This window comes from Buteo buteo, chromosome Z (assembly GCF_964188355.1).
Source record: "Buteo buteo chromosome Z, bButBut1.hap1.1, whole genome shotgun sequence".
Taxonomy (NCBI): domain Eukaryota; kingdom Metazoa; phylum Chordata; class Aves; order Accipitriformes; family Accipitridae; genus Buteo; species Buteo buteo.
This window is the reverse complement of record NC_134204.1, coordinates 71,732,756-71,755,292: the sequence shown is the minus strand read 5'-3', so window position 1 is coordinate 71,755,292 and position 22,537 is coordinate 71,732,756. Positions and strand designations below refer to the sequence as shown.

General features: G+C 39.5%; 1 long non-coding RNA gene across 1 annotated transcript in view; it reads right to left on the bottom strand.

Annotated features, from left to right (window-relative positions):
- Window positions 1-6,800: 6,800 nt before the first annotated feature.
- LOC142027248 (uncharacterized) overlaps window positions 6,801-22,537 on the bottom strand; it is a 63,635-nt gene continuing 47,898 nt past the window's right edge. The window contains exons 4-5 of the long non-coding RNA XR_012649066.1: window positions 17,154-17,222; window positions 6,801-6,926 (exon numbers count right to left, since the gene is read on the bottom strand). This is a non-coding gene — a long non-coding RNA (uncharacterized LOC142027248). The remainder of the gene's footprint in view (window positions 6,927-17,153; window positions 17,223-22,537) is intronic.

Sequence of the window (22,537 nt, the reverse complement as noted above, 5' to 3'; positions counted from 1 at the left end):
TGATTTTATTTGGAGAACTTACACAGACAACACTAGCAAAAGGGTTCCACATCAAAAAATTTTATATCAGGGTTCTTCACCATTGTAACACTAACAGCGTAATTAAGTTCCACTTCTGTCCAAGGTTTCCCACATATGTAAACACTCAGCAAATCTGAAGTATAGGATGCTTCTGGACCATAATAGACTTGCTTTGCAGGTGCATTTCAGCTGAAGTGCACCCATTCAGTAAGTCTAACTCTTCCAAGAACTATCAGACATACCATGTGTGAAGGAGGTGGCTGATCTAAGCACACGCTGTAGAGACATTGTTAAGCTTCCAGACGGAGAGTCACACAGTGAGAGGCAAGGCAAAAAAGTACTGCACAGGGGTTTCTGGGGGGTTTTGGACCACCAGAAATCTCACCCAGACATGTGGTAGCACTAATTACATAATGGCTGCTAATATTTTCTAAGTTTGAAGGTAATGTCAGTCGCCAGAAATTCTGGTTCCTGTCCCTAGGAAACACAGTTTTTTTCATAAAGCTCTTTCAGTTTCATTGTGGTTCAGCACTGGTTTCACTGCACATTTTATAGTACACGGGGACAAGAAAGCTGTAGGACTATAGGCTCCCACCACACACCAACCAATCCTTGATGGTAAAAGTGGCTGTGATTGCCTTCAGATGAACACTCACAACACAAATAAAAAAGTCACACACTTTTCTTCTGATTCAGTGAACCACTGTTTATTTCAGACCTGACTGGACAACTTGAATAAGCTGGAGGAAAGAGTTATCTCAGTCCTGCAAGTCTTCTCTCTCTCATCAAACCTGGGCATGAGGGCATGCTCCGGAGGGAAGGAGACAAGCCTGAATCTTGTCCAGTAGTGAAGAAAATTTACCCAGCTCTTGCTTAGCCCAGATGAGAACCCCAGGGAAGAAACCCATGTCTGATGCTGCCATCACCACACTGCATGGCTTGAAGGATGGTTGCTGCTCTTGTCTTTTGAGCAGAGCACCAAGGGTCAAGCCCAGCTGCACTTTCAGAGCCTATTGGCTGGTGCTTTCATTGTACAGCACAACACTCTAATCCCCACATATGCTCTCTTTTAAATGCCAGAGATTTGCAGTGGTTTGTTTCACATCCACTGGGGATGTTTCTTCTACTGAGTGGCAAAGGCAGTTTTCAGCACTGCCTTCCCCTGGGGTAGCCGTTCAAGTTCCCACTCCTGTCTCTTCCTTTGTTCATATGTATCATCCAAAAAGGCAGCTTCCTCCAATGGCTCCCAATGTAACCCTTCATTTATTCCTGCAGATAGAGTACCTGCTTTTAATTTTTGCATAATGATCAGCTTATTCAGGAGTTTCATCTTCATATTTGCTACTGACCTGCTTAGGGTCTGCCATTGTTCCTTTGAATTCCTGCTGAATTTTACATTTAAATTCCTTCACTTGTTGTCATAATATGTCCTTTTCCTTTCTAGTTGCCACTTTTTTCAGTGTCATGCTGCTTCTCTGAAATTTCTTTCTGGGCTGCTAAGTGACTTTGCTTTTCTCATAACTAGGCCACTTTTAAGGTCCTTCCTTAATCCATTATTTTCTGATTTCAGCCACTGATTTTTCTCATGTTCAGCACAATGAGCACAAAATATTTTAGCAGCCTCCCACAATAATCCCAATAATAGGGGACATCCATCCTTAGGTTTCACTTTATAAAGCCTACAACAATCTGAGAACATCTATAATATATTACCCATTGCTCCGTGAACTGGAGGAACACTTTTCTTCCACAGGCAAGTGCCTAAAACCCAATTTGTTTCCTACAGCATAACCACTTACCTTTTTAACATTCCCATTTTCTTTCTTCCCTTTATCCAGCCTGTTTCCCTTTGTTCTACTCTTAAACATTGTGTGTAATAATATTCACCACAAATTACATAAATTACAGTCTTTTTGCAAGTCTGACAGGAGTATTCCGAAAGATTCCTTCACGGAAGGGAAGAAAAAAAAAAATCTAGTCTGTTTTATACCCCCTGCCCTCTGGTCTCCAGTAGAATTTTATAAAAATTAAAATATTGTCGTACCTTATAGGGAGACATGAGCCAGGGCCAAGAGTTAAAGAACACTCTTCTATTTGGTCTATCAGTGCATAAAAAACCAACACAAATTCACCCTTTCCTATTTCCTTCTGCTAAGTGTTTCTCCATTCACACCTCCATTCATTCATTATAAGGTTTTTAAAACAAAAACCAAACCCACTTTTTCTAACAAAATATCTACATATGCAATCACCCACACAGAGATAGGTAACCATTCTCATGTAAATCATTCACAGCTACCAAGCCATTGCAATAACTGGGATGCCAGCCTTGCAGCAGACCACCAGGGCCACTGAGGCACCACCATCTCCCTGGTCCTGGGTGCCCTCTGCCGTGCTCCCCAGTGGCCTTCCTTACTGTGGCAGTGTGCTTTCCTGCACCCTCCCCTCCACCCCCTGGCTACCCGACCTGTATTTCTTGTAATCCTGCTCAAGTGTTCACTGGTGGTGTTCTGGTTGTGATGGCTGCATCTGGTTCAAAGTGGACTGGGCAGAGACAGATAAAAACACAATAGCCAAAGGCTAATTTGAACAATGCACCCACCTAACCACAGTCCTGGTCAATGTCCAACTCAAGCCAAATCTGGAAGAAGCTAACACCTGTAGTCGGTATGTAAATATGACTATGAGGTAATTCTCTTACTCCACAGTGGATAGCCCAGGGCCCATTGAGTTCTCCTGCACGGCAGCAGGCTGCATGCCAGGATCTCCTCCTCAAGGTTACTCCTTGAGGTTGAGAGAGTCCTTGCCACAACAGATTCTTGGTAAGTGGTTAACAGCATGCTAAACTTTGAAGTCTTAGCTAAGTGATATAAAGGATTGATTACACATATATAATCCTTTAGACATAAATCGTTGACCAAATGTGGGACAAGGAGTGGAACCAGCTGCACCTAGTCTCCTCTTCAAGAAGGGGTTTAGAACACAAGGCTGTCCATTTTGAACCCCCTGACTCAACAGGAAGGTCTCCCTGACAGTTTTGTCTGGCCCTGTCCTCTATGCAGTAAATATCAAGTGAACCTTGCCATCAAATCTTGTTGCATTTACTATCAAGCTTTGTTAAATCACTGTTTTATGTCAATAAACATATTGCTACTTCTCTCTTACAAGTGAAGTGAGTCACTCCACCCACAGCACCTACTCAACTCTTACATTGTTCCAGCCCTCCAAACCCACACTTAACACTTTTCCCTCTGCAGCCTTTTCTCCTGGGAACTATTTCCATACATTCTTATAATGATTGGGATTTGGGGAGCGTGGTTGTTTTCTTAAATCTTTATCAGTCAAGCTGGTTAGAGGAACACTTGTGTGGGTATCCCAATAGAGACACTGTCTGGGGTTTTGGCACTGACAAGACTTCAGCACACCAAGACATTCCCAGAAACAATAATTTAAGTTCTTGGGGAATTTAACATAAAGATTTTAGGACTTCAGGAAGCAGAAGAATAAGGTACTGATGTCCTAAATTTTGAGCTACAGCCTGTCAGGGTCTCACTGAGTTGTGAAATGTGTCCCACCCTTTTTGCATAACTGACCCTTAAGCTTCATGAACTCAAGGTGCTAAATTCCTTCATGCTCCCCTGACATCAACATCAGGGGTAGAAACTTGATTGTCTGAGATTCAACAGAAGTTTGCAAGAAAGCTTGTTTTCCACTTCATTAATGCTGTTTTAGAAAGGCAAGTCAAGGCAAGAAGGAAGCAAATGCAGACTCTTTTTCTTTGAGGGTATTGCAAATTATCTCTTATTCCAATTTCTGCTACAGAGACCGTCAGTGTGCTATGGATAGTACTGTGTACCACCTTGTGTAGACAAGTCATGGGACATATAGAAGACAATCTCCCAGAAAAATCCAGCTTTGCAACTGTTCAGTAATACTAGTATCACCTGATTGAAGGCTTTTATTTTTTGTTTGGTTTTGAATGAAATGTTTTGCAGGTTGTTACCTGGGCATATTTTGGTGAGGTTACTGCAAGTTTAGAAGATTTTTCAATGAAAAATTGTGAGTTTTCTTTCTAGAAGCCCAAACCACCATTATAGAAGCTCTGCCACCATTGCTAAGGTTTGTATCCATGTCTGTATAGTGCAGATAAAAATGCACAACCCTTCAGGGAGTCTTTATGTTGGTCTGTTGTTTTGCCATACAAATAAAGATTATACTGACAAAAATCTTTAAATGAGAGAGCTTTATTAGTGGTTATATTACCTTATATCATTACCTATATATTACCATATATATATATTTATGTATTACCCTATATATATACCTTTATATTATCTTTTATTACCTTACCACAGAGAAGACATTTAAACTTCAGTTTGGATAATGAATTTGGTAAAGTGTGGTGTCCTGCTAAAAGGTATATAAGGACCAGCCTTCCTTCCTGTCCACAGTGAGTAGCAGTTCCTGGTGAGACGAGCAGTCATATATTGCTGAGTCCAGAGAGTACATGGCAATATTCAGTACTGTCAAAAGTTTGTCAAATTATGTCTAGGTTATCAGGGAATTATAAGAGAGGGGGAAGAAAAATGAAGACATCACAATTGGGAGTAATGACAGCTAGACAAGAGATCAATTTGGATATATTCATTGCCTGTCAAGAGAATAACAAAAACTAGAAATCTATTTATGGAGAGGAATACTGTGTCTTGTTTTATGCCTGCATGCAGTGGACAAATCTGGTGGACACACATTTCATACCTGCCAAGGATTGCAATGCGTACAAGACTACTGCTTAGTTTTCTCTCTTCCTTGGGGAGCCAAAGGAAGAACAAATCTTCCTGGAAGGTTTTGATCATGTGTTCAAGCACTTAAAGCTTGAACCTAAAATTACAGTGACATTTTGTTCATGGGTAGTTGTCTCAGCTCAATATTATTAACACTATGATATTCAAAGCACTTCTGTTCATAAATGTCATAATTGCTGGTAGCTTTTTAATGGTGGATCCACCGCCTCATTTGTCAGCGTAGATATTAACTTGGATAGCCTGGCAGCATCCTAGTGCATTCAGAAAAGGAAAGAACATCAAGGCATCTGTGTAATTAAGAGTGATGGTCTTATATTGCAGGAGGGCTACTATTCCAGTCAGTTTGCTAAAGACTGGATAGGGAGTGCAGCTCTGTGTTTGTTTACCCAATGAACATCTGCACAGAAATCTGATGTCGTGGTTTGCCAAGAATTTTTACTGGAAGGGAGCTGAAATATTTAGCAGTTTGATCAGTCTGTTTCTCTGCCCCAAACAGTATATGAAAGTGTGTCAGTTCTTGTTGTTTAGGTTATGGTTCTTCTATATCCTTATCTAAGTGCTGATTTGGCAATTCAGACAAACTTCTATGTAGCCTAAATAAGGTGCTGATTTGGCAGCTCAAACTCATACATATCGTAAATGGGACCCTGAGAATCTCCTAAAGTTTACTGATGGTTAAAAGCTTAGCTGCTAGTAAAGGGGTTTAGAAAAAACTCTCTTCCCACAAAAGCCACTGGCAATTTTGCCACAAAATTCAATCAGCAGAAAACTGAAAACTGTCTCTGTCGGTTTATGTTTCTGTGTGGCCTTACATTATCTAGATCAATGATATTTGTTTCTGATTTAAGTCACTGAGAAGGGTCTTCATACACCAAAAGGTTATTTGCTTATGCAAATCCATGTATATTTTTGGTGGATGAATCCTGAAGAAACACCACTTTTGGCTTCCTTCTCTCACTTCTCTCACTTTTTAAGGGAGGCGAGCATGTCTCTGCACAGTTCATCACTGGCTTAAGCACATAAAATCCTCAGGAATGGATATGTCTCCATTTATGGAGATGGACAGTGCAAAGGACCACCACCACACTACAGCACTGAGGATATAGCATTTGTGATGTCCCTTTCTACTATTTCACCTCTCCCCAGATTGAGGTTTGTCACTGTGATCATGGTGTAAATCCATGTAGATCTTCTGTTCTGCTTTTGCACCAGCTCTGTGTCTGGCCCAGGGATCAGTGTTGGGACTTGATCAGGGAAATGGGAGAAAAAAGCATCAGACAATTTTATCTTCACAGAACACAACAATCTTCAGCTGTTCAGCCAGCTACAAGGAAAACATCTGTAATTGTGTAGGATTTCAGCACAAAGTATTTGTTATGTCCTTCAAGTGCAATGTCATTTTAACAAGTCTCCGTAACTCTTTTCTAATGCAAATCAAAGCCGTTAGAAAAGCGAGCAGAACAATACTGGAAACTGTAAATGTTTACAACTCCTACTTACTAACACACAAGGAGACCCTCCAGTTTCCATGCTTGTTGGAAAACACTTGCTACTGCTGTCCCCAGATCTCATAAACCACATGGTAACAGTTAGGTTTCATGGTGGACAGAATCTATGTGAAACTTCAAAATAGGCAGATGGAGCTTAGTTCCCCACAGTGAAAATTAATATAATTATGTTGACTTTAAAGTTATTTACTTTAGCTAAGCATTTTGCCCTACACTAATCTTGGTAATATTTTTTTTTTAAGTTATATAAATCAATACAGAATAAAAAACAAGATCTCATCAAAATATTTCTAAGTTTAAACCGAAATGCTCATGATCATGGAAAAACTAATCCTAGAGTCATTTTCTGTATTACCAGGGCTCCACATCAGCCCAACTAATCGGTTCCTAACCCAATTTGAATAGGGATCACAGGAACACCTGTCATCAGGTAACTGACCCAAAATTTTTTATTAGTCATATTTTTAGCTATTTGATACAGTTTTGTCACATTTCAGAGATGTTTTCTCTTTCAGATTATCCATCTGGTTTACAGTAGTGGACCTTGTATATTGGTATTGCATGGGAAAGACTGGAGGGATGGTGGTGCCACCTGGAAAAGAAAACACAAGACATTAATTGGCAAACTGTGCCCTTCCCTGGGAGGTTTGTGCTGACCCGCCTCTGTAGGAAATGCCACCGAGGCCCACCGAGCCGTTAGGATATAAGCACGCTATTACAAATTAAAAGATTCCATCTTGCCATTTCATCTTGATTCTGACTTTCGTTTTAAATTACTTTGTCTCTTGTGCCCTGTTAAATTGATTTGTTATGCTAAATTTGTGCCAAATAAATAATGAGCTTCCTAATTAACTTATGCTGAAGCAAGGCAAGGATGAAATTATATCCAACTGTCTTAGTGTCTGGGGCCCTATGAAAAAAACACACTGAAGATACTAGAAACTGTGCAACTCCTCAATGCATTAGTTGCTACCATGTTGATTTCCAGTGCTTTGATGCTGTAGGGAAGCAATTGCTTTGAATGCTTCTGAAAGCACAGAGCTTAGCTCTCATTACAGCAGTCTTACAGATAGCTGCAAACTACAAATGAACATTCTGGTAAGTAGTGGAAGAAAAATGTGCCTTCACATATATCTCATGAATAAATAACTGACACACCCCTCTGAATTAATAATTATTACTTTATTTTATTTTTACCCTGAATAATCCATAACCTAAGCCAGCAGCCAGAAATAACCTAGGAACTCTGACACCTTTTCAAGCTTTGAAGGGGACCTGAGCTCCTATCCCAGCTTTGACATAGGGTCTCAGCCTTATATAGCACATAAACAGATTGGAAAATTTTGCCTAAAAAGATCAAGAGGGAATCTCTGCTTCCACCTAAGCCAAAGGCAAAATCCTTGTTAACCACAATCAGACCAGAAGATCCCATAGATCACCTAACAGAGGAAAGAACCAAAACCAAGACTCCAGTCTGTCTGTCTGCTGTCCTAGGCAAAATGGAACCTGTCATACTGGCTGTTACTATTGTTATCACTAGTATTACTACTTTTCACTATTATTATTACTATTAAAATTGTTAATAAATATTACTGTCAGTATTGACTTCCTAAAGGATTACTACTCTGTCCAGACAACTTTTGGTATTTTTACATGGTAATATTTCTGACCAGATGTACATACATCTTCTGCTACTCTTTTCAAACATTGTATTTAATGAGAAATTCAGGAGCAACATAAATTTTTGTCAGGAGTTAGATGCTGAAAATAGTGCAGATGAAGCAGAGTAAGTACCAGTAACTTTAATAACTAACCAAAGAACACATCTAATCTATCAGCCATGACAAGTAGTTTCTTCCTGCATTGGAGAAGTCTCATGGAAATACATTATGAAATGTAATTAGACACATGCATTAACTCTTTTGTCAAGAAAGAGAAATATTTCTTAGCTGTTAGAGTTCACCAAGAAATAAATAACCATATGGCATAGTTAGCAGCAGAATGAATCATAAGAAATGGGACTTGTTCACCAGATTTAGCTAGAACCTAGTGATGTCTTGCTAATAGAAAGAAGACTTCATATTTAAACAGCATCTCTATTCACACCAGATGAAACGAAGAGAGAAGCACGAATTGTTTGCCTAGATAGTAAATACTTTAGTATAAGACTATAAACCTAAGATGCAAGGGTTGCCTTACTAGCCCAGACCAAATGTTCATCTAGTTCAGTGTCACATGTCCAACACAGGCCAGAAACAGACCCCAAGGTAAAGAGTAAAAAAAATAAAGGCATGTGGTTTAGATCAGATATTAGAAAAAATTTCTTCACCAAAAGGGTTCTTATCAAGCACTGGAACAGGCTGCCCAGGGAAAAAGTTGAGGTACTCCTAGAAGGTATTTAAAAGACGTGTAGACATGGTGCTTAGGGACATGATTTAGTGGGGAACTCAGTAGTGTTAGGTTAACAGTTGGACTGGATGATCTTGAGGGTCTTTTCCAACATAAATGATTCTATGATTCAATTATTTACAATGGTGGATCACCCAGGAGTAAGATACACCTTTCCCCTGTCATACTGAGGTATGATGCCTCAAAATGTGCAATCCTAGCTGGAGCTAGTCCTTGAGGAGCCCTACCTGATGCTATTAACTCTCATATTCAGTGGGATTAACGAAGTCCATTTAAAAATATAGTGCTTACAAGTGACACATCTTTGAGTTAAATTCAGCATAATCTACCAAATATATATATTTATATGGATGTGTGTGTATATATATATAGGGCAATGCCAATGCCACTCAGCTGAGAGAACTCAGACAGCTTCCAGTTTCCTCTTAAGTATGTAATGCTGATGGAGCGTGATAGAAACATGTTTTGAAATATAATTAAACAGGTGCGTTTTATGCTTTGTCAAGACAGAAATATGCTGCAGAGCAAGATCACAGCAGAGCAGGTCCAATAGCAAACTAAAAAAAGTTTATACATGTATTAATGCTATGACACAAAGCAGTTTTCTGTGGCACCAATTTCCCTAATGTATTTATTATTATTTTAAAGAAAAAAATCCCAAACAACAATATGTCTAGATGGCTAAATTAGTTTTCTCAAAACAAAAGGAAAAAAGCAGTGGAAGAAAATACATGTCATCATAAAAATATAAATTACCTCACAACAAATATTCAGCATGTAGTCTTGAGAAATTAACTCATTCCAGGAAGACTAAGACCAAGACCTTGAGTTTAGCTGAAGAAAGATCAACTTTAAATCTATATAAACTAATTTATTTTAACTCAACATGTGTTCATATGTTTGCTGCAATGTTAATATGTAATGTGATTCAGAAAATAAACTGGTATCATTTACAAGTGGGTGTTATGTAAGCCGCTTTGCTGTTACCAACCTGGTGCAAAGGAGTCCACTATTCTCAAGGAATTTAGTCACAGTCAAGTCATATTTTTTACTTTTATTTGAATTATTTCTTTCAAGACATAATTTGGACAGTGTCTGGGAATGGGGAAGAAGGGGTGAAATAGAGAACTACAGGAAAGGCAACTTAAGATTGAAAAAACAGGTGTACAGAAATCAGAGTCAGAATCAGGTCAGCTGCAAAGATTTAGTTGGGTCCCTCGGTGTGTAAAGCTGTTTGGCTGATAGACGAGGACTGTGTAACAAGACAGATGACCATAGGTATAACAGGGAGGTTTCTTCATTTATACTGTTAAACACTGCCCTGAAGAGTTGGATTCCAGCTCTGGTATCTACGTCAGAGTTTGTGCATGACAGGACTTACAGATCACTAAGTGTATGACACATTTTTTCAAATGCCACTGAGCAAGGGGGAATGTAGAAGAGCTGAGCCCTCAGAGCTGCAGCTGAAGACAATAAGAACTGGTCTTTGACATCTTCATGTGGCATATGACAGTGAACCACTTTGTATCATCAAACATTTTAACAGACATATTTTTCCAGTTGCTCTTAAAATCATCCTTCTATCAGTGAAACAGGTATAAATACTCCTTTTAATTCACAGAAATATATGAAGTTTTGTGTTTAAGGCACTCAGACAGTATAGTGACAAACATCTTTAGAAAGCCTGTGAAGAAATTAATTATTCTGTCTTCACAGTAGGGTTTGAAGTGTGTATGATAAAGAAGGAAGATAAAATAAATGTCATATAACTGCTCATATAACCAAGCACCAAACGGGCATGGGTCATTTTAGAGAAAAACAAGTGTGTACGCAATTCCAGTATCAGAAGATATAAAGTGGCAGCTCAAATGAGATTGGAGACATAATTCCAGCACTCTGTACTGTTTAAGTGCTTGGCTTTAGAACCCTCTAATCATGGTCTTTTATCACCAAGGGTGGAATGAGTTCATTTTTCAAATCAACAGAAGGTCACTATTCAAAATAAAGCTACTGTTTGTCACTGATTAGATATAAAACTACTTTACTCTCACGAAATGTTCATGAAGCTCTTCAGGTGCCTCACAGATAATCTCAAAACACTTCATAATAACACCAGGGTGGTTAAACACAAAATCACCTCACCCCAGCTCAACAGGTGAGATTTGCTAAGAAAACATAAATGTTTCTGCTGCTCTGTTGAGCTGCTTGTGTGTCTTTTGTGAATAAATGGAGATTTCTGCCTGCACCAGGATTCTTTCAGAACCATTGTCTCATGTGCAGGGTCATATTTTTGAACAAAATATTAGAAAACTGGCAAGCAACTGGCTACACTCTGTAAAAAGCTGAACTTGTCTGTTTCTAAGATACAGTTTAGGTTAAGACATATTAGGAGATGATGAAAGACATTCAGGTCTCTTTTTAAAGCTCTGTCCTACTTTCCCTCTTCCAGCTCTTCTAGAAGCACCAAGCAACATTTTCAGTATCCAGAAGTGAATTACGCCCTTTGAAGATGCTGCATGCAAAGCAAGGCTTTTGATATTTCACTTGAGCTCAGGTCAGTCCCTGCCCCCAGGCAGGATAAGAGAGGGTTTTACAGAAACTTTCAGAATTGCTACTGAGACAGCTGACACCAGTGCATCCCCCAGTCACCATCCATCCTTGTCCTGACGACATGACCAGACTCTGCACAGACTATCCTTCAGCCACCTGCATCACCATTGCTCCCGCTTTCATCTGAAAGAAGTTGGTGTCCATCTCAGCTGGGAGGGCTCAGGCCCTCTGCAGAGCAGGATGCTAGTTTGGAGAGATAGTGGATGGGGTTTTTTTTTTTGTTTTCTGGCTGTTTTTATCAACAGCATGGGTCCTTGTAAGAATAGTGTCTCATTTTCTTGGAAGGTGGCTAACTATAACAACTGTAAAAGGGCTGCAGAATTTAACATGACTCTTTTTCTCCCCCTCATTTCTTATAAAATTACCATCATTGGGAAAGCTTTTGGCCTTGCCTTCTCTAACACAAAATCTACAGAAAGATCTTAGTTATGAAGTAAAGGAGCGGGGGCACGGAGGGTGAAGGAAGCCACTCCTTCTAGAGCCTTGTAATTTTTTTCATGAACTACATCAGCTTTGTACACATCATTGTGTCAGGAGAGCCATGATGTCTGAAAGTATCAGTACTAGGTTAAGGTGAAAAAAATGGAAGACTCAGACCTAAGGGCTGTTGCACAGGTACTCACAGACAGTCTGCTGAGAAGGAAAACAAATTTGTTGCGATCTTGGCATGGGGTGATGCTCATGTCTGGAATCAAATCTTTTGAATAGGGTGGTAGCTTGCTGTTTGGATGGTGATGGGTGTCTTTGCTGCAAGAGTTTTTATAGTAGCTTCTCAAGCTGGATGGAGTGATACTTCTGCCCTTCTTAGTCCTTATAGCCCAGCTGGCTATAGTCCTATGTGACCACTCAAGCACATGTATAATGCATCACTATATATTATATTAACCAGATACAAAATGACTTAAATATCTTACCGATGTACAAAAGACTGTATTGCATGACCCCTTCTGCATGAGTAGCTTAAAATGCCTATTTACAAGTGTTTTAACTATGTACTATTTGATCAGTTCTGCAGCCAGGACCACCTAGGGTAGTCTTTGGAAGGAAGGATCAGATTGTCCAACCGAGATATTGAGTGGACTATTAAGCATATGAACTGGACAACACCAAAGTTACCACCAGGAGGGTTCCTGCACCATACAGTTAAATACCTAATTGTGAAGGTGGCCAGGAGTTTAGTCTATTACCTGTTTCCAAGTGACTCCATTATTTTCAGCCACTCCATTTTCTCCCTTCTGATGACAACTAGCTGGGGAGTTCCTGCGTCATCCCTCAATTAATGACTCAGGAGCACTGGGTTCACACATGGGCACAGTCCTGACATCCAGCTGCACTATGGTAGATGGGTAGATGGATGGATGGATTTGTTTTATCTCCAGAAAAATTCAAGGTCTGAATGTCAGCATCTCTTAGAAAATGTCCATTTCATAAATTCAAGTCAGAGCACTTGAGAAGTTCCTGATTGTCTCCAATGTGCTACTTATTGTGGGCTACATCCTTTTTACCCTCTTTCCCATGTGGGCCATCAAGTTGTAAATGGCATAAAACAAGTTCTGCTACACCCCTATAGTAGACCATTGCAAGGCCTCTGGGCAGACATAGACACAGGTCATGTGAGGGAAATGGCAGGTAGGAAATAACTGGTTTACACAGGGACTGATGCTGAAATTGCAGCAGCAGGCTTAACCAAAGTCTACTGCTGCTCCACTGTCTCACAACATCTACCGCACGTGTCCTCTTAATAGGAAGCAGGAATGGGGTTTTGCACAAGAAAAAAATCACATCTGAGTGTGCAAGAGTATACTCTACTGCCAAGACAAGATTGCTCAAACTATTTGCACTGAAAGACAGTTCACATTTCCTAAGAGAAGTTTTGTCCTGACAGGAGAAATGAAAATTCAAAACACACTTTTCCTCCAGACTAAATTCAGCTTTGTAAGCCAAAAAACATCACACAGTAACAGTCCACATACAGGGCATGCAACAAAAGAAAGAAGATGTTTTTTACCCATTATTTGCGTTATTTCTAATATTCAGCTTTCCAAGCAAAAGGTGAGTGTTGAGCACTTTTGCTGCCCAGTGGTGAGAAACCCAGTACAGGCCTCTTAGTCAAGAACCATAGCTACTCAGTAGTGCTGGACTATCAGTACAGAAGTTCATCAGTCATATCTTCCGTTTGCCACAGGATCATGAATCAGGACTCTGCAAAAATTTTATAGTCTCCCTAAATCCTCTTCAAACAAGTCTTTCCAGTTTGTCATTTGCTGTGCAAGGGCTCAGGAAGTACAAACCTAGAAGGCAATTGATTTCTGAAAGGGGGAAGTTTATTAATGTGAAAGTTGGCAGAAAGCATATTGTGTTTGTTTACTGCAGGGCCAGACCAAGCACCTTCTGCTAGTTGATAGTAAATAGCTCTAAAAGGTACCAAGAAAATAATTAATGCGTATGCATCAGATATCATGAAATGAGAGGAAGCAAGAGCTAAGCAAGGGGAGAAAAAAGCAAAGGGATGTCAGTGTACCTCTGCAGGTCATTTGTTTTCCACAGATCACTTTTCAAATAGCCTATGATCTCTTCCGTGCAGGAGGAACAATCCTCACAGGCACTGTTGGTAAGGAGCAGGGTGACACAGTTTTGCAGACATAGCATGAGGGAGGCTGTGAGAATCCCCCATACCAACCCCACCATGTGTTTCTGCTCCCTACAGAGCCTTGCCCAGATGCCTCCCCAGCAGGGACTGTTTCCTCTCTCTGGTCCTTGAACGACACTACATGAGACCGAATCTGGAGGTGTCAGCCGTGATAAGGATTTTTGCTGGGATAATGAGAAGTGGCATGTCCTTTCCCAAAGAGGGGGCAAACTGAATAGCTCAGAGAGGTCAGCAACGGAGGAGAGCTCAGATACCTATTTGCTAAGTGGAATAGCAGACAGACTAAAAGGTTTCTTTAAGATGTTGTAGAATATCTGCAAAACATAAGAATTTCATACAAATCTGAGTCTTAGTCAAGTTCTTCACTCCCAACTTCTTAAAATGACAGAGTGGGACAAAATCTGGCATGCTGAGAGAAAACCGGTTTGCAAAAATACCAGGGGAAGAGCTAGCTTTTCAAATCCCTATTTCTACTCCCCACTTTATGAGACAATCTGCTTTCCAGATGAGCACCTGGAATTTTCCATGACTACCATTCACATGCAATGACAGTCATTAAAAAGGTCTAATCATTATGCTGACTGTATTCAATAAGTTGTGAGTGTTACCTGCTCCTGGAGTGTTTCCTCTCCAGTGATTCCTTTTTTCCTTTTATTAACTGTCACTATTATTTTATTTTCTCAGTCCCAGGGAAAAGGTGTACAGAATTAAAGTGTTAGATGAAAAGCTTTCATTCTGGTAAGTGCTTAAGGGGAAGCTTGCATAAACACCAGGAGAAAATAGAAATAACTCATTTCCATTCCTTTATTTCTGAGGAGTGACTGATTTCTCTGTCAACAGCTTAACAAGACTGGACCAGAATTTGTTCCTCAAGTGAATAATAATGAGAAAAGAATGTAATCTGAGGTGCCTATTTAATTCTGAGCTATGTATTGGCCTTCGCTTTAGACCAAGTAGCTTTTACACTAAATAAAAATAATAAATAATAATAAAATTAATAATAATAAAACAGAGGCTTGGCCCAAACAAGTCAGTAGAAAAGTTCTAGCTTTGACTCAGGCCTTAAAAAAACTATATTCTTATAGGAAATGGTGAAAAGAGGCTGCTGCTATTTTTCCATCTCGTTAACTTTTCTTATAATCACGATTTTCACTTCAAAGTTTTCTTCTGTCCTTCTAGTGATGACTTTAAAGACCTCAGTATAGCATTTGCAGCATATAAATTTGCAACCAGACAGTGTAACTGAGAAGATTTATTTTCTGTTTTCAAATTACCAGCATTTCACCTCAAAGACACCTCTCAGGCTTACAGGCTGTCAGTAAAGAACTATGACTCTGCTCATAAATCAGTGCAGAAATTAGTAACGATATGTAGTATTGGAGTTGCTATGAATGCTGTTTCTGCCAGTCAGGCACTCTTGATGTCCCCACAGGCCAGACAGTCCATCAGCAGAGGATCCTGCAATCCTCACACCAGCAGGATGGCTAGAAGGCTGTGATATACCACTTATACCTCTTTTTTTCTGTTAGACTAACAGGAAAAGGCTATAGACATGTCTTAAATATATATATATTTCAAACAACGGAGAAAAGTCAATGGGCAGCAACCTGACCCAAGATTTATGAAAGGCAAAGTAAGCATGAACTGAGGCAAAGGATTACCTCATTGCAGTGGATATTTCCTATGGGATATAAAAGATCTGTCTAAAAACTGCTTTGTGGGTACCAGCCAAGAGGTATTGAAAAGATACAGGCAGCATCCCTCATCGTCTTGCTTCACACAAGTACCCTAGCCAGACCACCTGAACACAGAACATATCTGAACATACAATTTGGCATTCATGAGTGTGAAAGCCTGAAAGGCTAAAATCACACTGCTTAAAGATTTTGTATAATAAAATCAGCTTCCTCTTCCTTAAGAACATGCACTAAATTTTGTGAACCTAACTTTGCGCTGAAGTCCTGATCATGGAAGGAAAGAATGCACAGCATCTTGTAGAGGTGAAATCATCCAAGGGACTATTGTGATAAGGACAACCTTACAGTGGTTACTATAAATCACAGAAACTCAAGCCTCAAAATCCCAGGTACAGGAGATCAGGGGAGCAACTCATGGCAGCAGCCAAAGCTGTCAGGGCCCTGGCCTAGAAATAAAAGACAAAAGCCTTTTCCTTCCGATAATATGAACCTGTGGGAGACAAAAAAAGATGGAAAAATAAACCCTCACAGTCACACATGTGGACAAGAGCTATGCCTTGGACAGAAAAAGCTATCTGGCTGTAAAGATGATGGTTGTCTGCAGGGTCAGCCCAGGCCACTTCACCTCCTCTGAATCTCAACAAGACCCTCCAGCTCCTCCTTCTTCTGGTTTTAACTGGCCACCTCTGAAGACCAGACGGCAACAACAGGACAATATGAGTTATAGTGGGAAGCAGTATGTGGAAGTACAGAGCAGCTCTCCCCTGAATCCAGAGCTAAATTTAAAAAAGTAAAAATTAAAAAATCATGACAGCTCTTCTGAAAGATGAGTAATAGCTTCTTTTTGACTATGTAAATATCACATATTGTATCATGCAAGGAAAAATACCCAGCAAAAAGGACATGTAAATCACCATTAAGGTTGCCAAAGAGTAGACTGAGGTGACAGCCAGCCTGGACCAGTAAAGGGGCAACACTGACCTTTTTTGGTGTTGCTTAAAGTCCCTTCAAATAATTCTTATGGGCTTTTTTTCTGCAGAATTATTTATTTGGAGATAAAATACATTATAAATCTATTTGTTTATGGGTTTGTGTTTGTTTGTTTTTTACAACCTATTAGGTTTATAAACTCTCTTTTATCTGCCTGTTTCATTTATTTGAACTACAATAGATCAGACGGGATTAGTTGCTTAGCAACTTTTCAGTGGCAGAATCTATTTTGGAGAATTTGCAACGCTCATACGAGAGGTCAGAATAATTTATAATATCGTAAGCCAACCAGAAAATGTGTTTCAACAACAAAGATTTCTTACAGGGCTTCTATTTCAGTCAGAGAGGATTGCAGATTGCCACCAGAAAGTTCTACTGACAAAGGGATAACGCATAGTTAAAATGGAGAAAGTAATAGCAAGGCAGGAAAATATGGGTAGATTTGGATGAAGTAATATTATACCTTTCTTAAGTATATTCAAGTTCTTCCTGCACTGCAGCTGTGCTCTCTGCTCCTACACAGGCTGGTCTCCTGTATTTGAAGAAAGGATAAACAGAATTAAACCTCTAGCTTTAGGTGAAGGTCTAACAAATATTATTTGTTTCCTATCTGCTAATAACTGCAAGGGAGGCTAACATATAATGGCACAATTAAATAAATTAAATGTATTCAGGAAATATGGCATCTGTCACAAAATATTTTACGCAGTGCTGAGGATACTGTAGATTGCTTGAAAACAAATTCCCTCAGATGGCAGAATAGATGGTGTCACTTCTGTGATCCTCCCCGAAAACATTCTCAAATATAAGTTTCAACACAACACTTACACTGCTGTACTTTGGCACATATAAACCACACTCTCCTCTGGTCTTTCTCCAGACATATTTTTAACTTTCTCACTGTGATTACAACATGCAGTTTGTCCCACCTGGATTCTTAAAACCTGGAAATGAATGGCAGTATCTTTTGAGTTGTTTTGTGTTGCTTTTGGTTTTTTTTAATGCTTACATTAATATTCTTGGGATCTCTACACTTATCAGAATGAGCTAACACTTGACTGGGTCTCAGCAGCACCCAAGATGTAAGCATATAACATGAACCCAAAATGCTTTATGCACTGGCATTCAGCATACAAAATATATGTTTTAGACATGCCTTTTCCCCCCTTCTCTAAGTATCCTTATGGAAATTATTTACAGTTCTTCCCTTTTAGGACTTTAGAGAACCGAACACCAAAATCAAAAAAAATGCAAGCCTTTTTTTAAAAGAGAATTTTCCCAAGTGAAAAGTACAAAGCCTGACCTAAGATTTTTCAGTGACCTTTTTGCCTGAAAATATCAACAGTAGACTGCATTCTGGACCCTTTGGGGGTTAATCTGTTTGCCAAGAGCCTTTGCCTTTCCCTCTGTACTTTAAACCAAATGCAAGTCTTTGTTCTCTTACAGCATGCATTTGCCCCTTCATGAAAAGCCTCTCCCTTAGAGCAGGTAGGTAAATGACTCATGCAATGACCTCTTCTATCACTTTTAACATTTGCAAGTAGCTGGGCAGAAAAGGATACACACTGACTGAAAATCTGAAATTGCAGGCAAAATTTAAGAAAATTTTTGTTACTGGAATCAGATATGCTCAGCACAAGCTAAAAAATACCCCATGCTTTTCTTTAGAATTAAAAAAAATAAAATAGGAGGTTACTTTTTAATATCTCCTATTCCCTATAAATTCTTGCAAACTTTGAAAGTTAATCAGCTCCCAGCCAACTTTACAAAACACTGTTCATTTTTCACTGCTTCCTGCTTTATATAATCATTTCCCTTGGGTCAGACAGTTTAATACCTTTTTTGGACTAACATGAATGACTACACAAGACCTCAAGTAAGGGAGAAGACAATCAGTTCTCTTTCGTCTCGTTATTTCCGGTATTATCTGCAAAACTTGTTTTAAGGAAGGAAATGGAACATCACTGCATTAATACAATGGTCAGATAAAGCCACCAGGCACTGTTTGTCTGCTAACAGGGTATTGAGTAGCAATAGAGAAAAATGAGGTTTAGACATAATTAATTTCCAGGGATAGCACACTCTTTATGAATAATAGAATTTACCCCATCTCTCCCAGGCAGCATTTTAGATTGAGATTTACATTATTCAAGGTTTTTTGAGGGAGAGTTCATAGTAATTTTTCAGTAAGAAAACTAGTAATTTCTTCAAAGTAATCACTCATAAGAATAAAAGCCCCACTTTGATGTTTCACTATTTTAAGTTTAGCTAGCTTTTTGATGACTATTATAACAGAATAAAATAATATGACTGTTGCGTGTTATTAGTGCATTAGCTAGATAGCAAATGCTCTAGTTAATGTTCCAGTGCAGTTTCACATCCTTAAAAATTAATGAAACATTCATCTTTGCAAGTGGAGCTTTCTATGCAGAATGTCACAATTATAGTTTTTGAAAAACTGAGCCAGTTTTCATCTACTGCTTTCAAGTCAGCTAAAGGTGACTCTTACCTTTCCTTCCATTACAGAAGAAAAATTTAAATACACTGCAGTGGTCTTAATGGTGGGCCAATGCCCCTGAGAGGTCTGACAGCAAAATTGCACTTCAGTTGCAGGCTTCATGCGCTAGTGGCACAGAGGCTGAATAGACCTTGAGAAGCAAGTATGTCAGGGAAATGGGAAGGCATTGCAGCCCTCCTGTCAGGCACTACAAGACAAAAACCTACACTGTCACCTCAAAAACAGTTTGGGTCAATGCCAAGTCCACCTGATGCTGATGGAGAGCTCATTCTGCAGAGGCTCTGACGTGGCAGGAGGTGAGCCAGCTGTCTTCCAAGAGCTGCATTAAACCAATGAGCATAAGTTGTACCTAAGCAGAAAAGCTGCACAACAAAAAGCATTTGGACCAGCTTGAAATGATCTGCACTAGACTGTATAGAGAACAGGAGCTTCAGAATGCTCAAGCACAAAGCATATGTGATATCCTCAGAAACAGACAGGTTCATAAGCTGGGAGAGATGGAAATGGACATTGTGAGAGCTTCTTATCTTTACTCCAATGTCATGATTTTCTTCAACTTCTTCAGTTCCTGTCCAATGCAGTAAGTGTAAGTTGCCGATGATAAAAATGCTCAGAAGGTGCCTTATGTGATTTCATAGGCAAACAGTTGGGGTATTTAATGGCTATATTTGTGAACACTCCCTTTTTCTGTGTCCAAAATGCACTGACTGAACAAACCTCATGTTCTTGCCATCTGGTAATCACCCTTGCTCAAAATGTTGTCAGATCGTTATTTCCTTTCATTTATTTGCCAGAACCATTCAAAATGACTAACTGAAACAATAAATAAAAGAAACTGAAAACTTTCAGGCTAACACTTTTTTTCATATGCTTAAATCAAAAGGCGAAGGAGCTCAAAGCCAGTGAAGAGTCTTCTTAAATCCAATGAGTTCAGTGTTTGCCGCACTCATGGAGCATGATCTGAACCAGCACATTCAAGCTTCCAGAAGAATAGTGCCACCTTGGAGCTACATGATCATTTTACCAGCTGGAGGCAGATTTCTAAACACTGACTGATCTGGAAAAGCAACAACCATGCACACCCAAATTGACAAAGCACCTTCTCCAGTAGTTCTCTCAGTTCAGCCCACTGCCTCATTACAATTGCCAAAAACCTGGGAACTTCAGAAATTTGTCCCCCAAAACTTTTTCCAAGCACTACTTTTATTATTTGGTTCATGTTTTAGCAACATCCAGTGAATTCAGCTCAACTTAGCAAATAGTTTTTCTCACCCATATGTATTTTCAGCACATGGTGATTTACCAAAAAAAGTGGGCAGACACATTAGCAAACCAAAATAAGAACAGTATGATTTTAGATGCATAAATGAAGGAGAAAAAACTCTTTGAGACTGTCAACAAGCTGTTATATAAGTGTAGGGGGAGAAACTTTTTTTCATTATTCTCAGCCATTCCTGCCTTTTTCCAGAGTAGCAAGAATTTGCACCCTGTTTCTGCTCACTAGCTTGATGTAAATTGGCATAAGTTCATGGAAGCAGATGGCATAATATGTGTAGAGGCTGGGGAACTACTGACTTCTCTCTGAACTGTACAGAGACTTACAGTTCTAAAAAGTGATGACACTGACTATACTCCTCAGTTACTAACATGTTGCATTCATGCAAGGCCTAAAAAATGCGACAAGAATGAGTTAGAGGGACTTTAGGGCAATATTAAGTCGGTAAAAAAGAGGCTTTGAATTGACATTAATTGCAATTGTCACAAACTATAAAAAGGTGAAAATAAGAAAACTGCATAAATAAATGGCAGAAAATTGGTATAGCAGTAGTGCTTTCATCTGGAAAAGCTGATCACATCCTGGTCCCACTCAATGAATGTACATGGTCAAAGCATGTTGCTTGATCCTCAGTATGAGCCTTCATTCAGATTTGGCATACGATTGTTGAGGAAATGCATTAAACTCAGAGACACAAGACAAAGGCACACATGATCTTTCAGAAGCAAGGTCAGATCCAGGGCTGCTCCAGGCAGGGTCAGACTTTGTTTTGTGTTTTCTGTGCAGCATACAGCACCTGTCTACACCTGCATTACTGAAGTTACAACTCATGCATAGGTCCCAGAAAAAGCATAGTCTGACTATTTTTTATCTCATCTTGGCTCAGGGCAGACAGGACGCCAACTTTTAATCTCCCTTGGCATTAGTTGATATCCCAATAGAAATTAAGTAAGAATCTGTCCCATGGGCACTTAACTAAAATTAAGCTATCACAGCAAACTTCAGATTTTATTTAGAGTTGACATAATGTCTGGATAATTCTTGAGCATACTGAAGGCCATGTTAACAGCATTTAATAGTTGCACTATTTTGTTTAACTTCTCAAACTGAACTGTAGCAACCAGTGAGGAAAAGGAGTATTTCCCAATAGTGAGATGCTGGGTTAAGAAATGGTAAAAGTCCTAGACTGCTATAGACACCCTACAGGATCTAGCCTTGGCCTCGTCGTCCATCAGAGCTGGTGGTGATAGAAGGTCCCCATCTCCCTTGAGCAGAAACATAATTAAGAATGTGAGGCAGAAAAATAATTAAGAGATGTCATTTCTAACATGGGGCGAGATGTAAAGAAGAGGTAGGTAAAGGAAGTGATCAAGATTGGTGTTGCAAAGGAAAACAGCTCCATGGAATGGGGTCCTATGTCCTGCCTCCTTGGAAAATTTGGAGTGTTATCAACAAAATTTTGTAAACCATAGAGTGTCTGGGGATTTTCATTCATCTGGGAAGTTTTGAATCGGTGGAGAAGGAAAAAAGAGATTTGACAACTAGCAACCACACAGGTCATTCATTAGGAGATGGCACACCCTGCATTGCCTGTGAGTAGTACTGCTATACTTGGGATGACTGTGCCTGGACAGACGATGCATATCTGGAGCCACTGGGCTGAACCAGCTGAATGAGGAGACGCTATGGCAGAACGTGATTACCTACTGAGAGCAGAGACCTGTGCTAAGACCAGGGGTTTAAACCAGAAACTGAAATGGCATCATGCTTCAGTCATCTATGCCTTTTAATTGTATGTATGCTTCCTTTCAAGATCTATTATGATTTTCATGTCTGAAAGGTTTTGGCAGCTATTACTGATATTTCTCCATTCCCATAAGCCTGTAGTTCCCACTCAGACAAAATTTCCCATTTAATAAATTTGAAGTACATGTAATATTTGATCCAGTGTAAACAAGTGAAAATAAACTTCCAAGGGTTCAGAGGTAGAGAGTCTTCCTGTGTTTTTCCAAGAGTGTTACTGAGGTGTAAAACAGCTTGAAGTCACCACTTT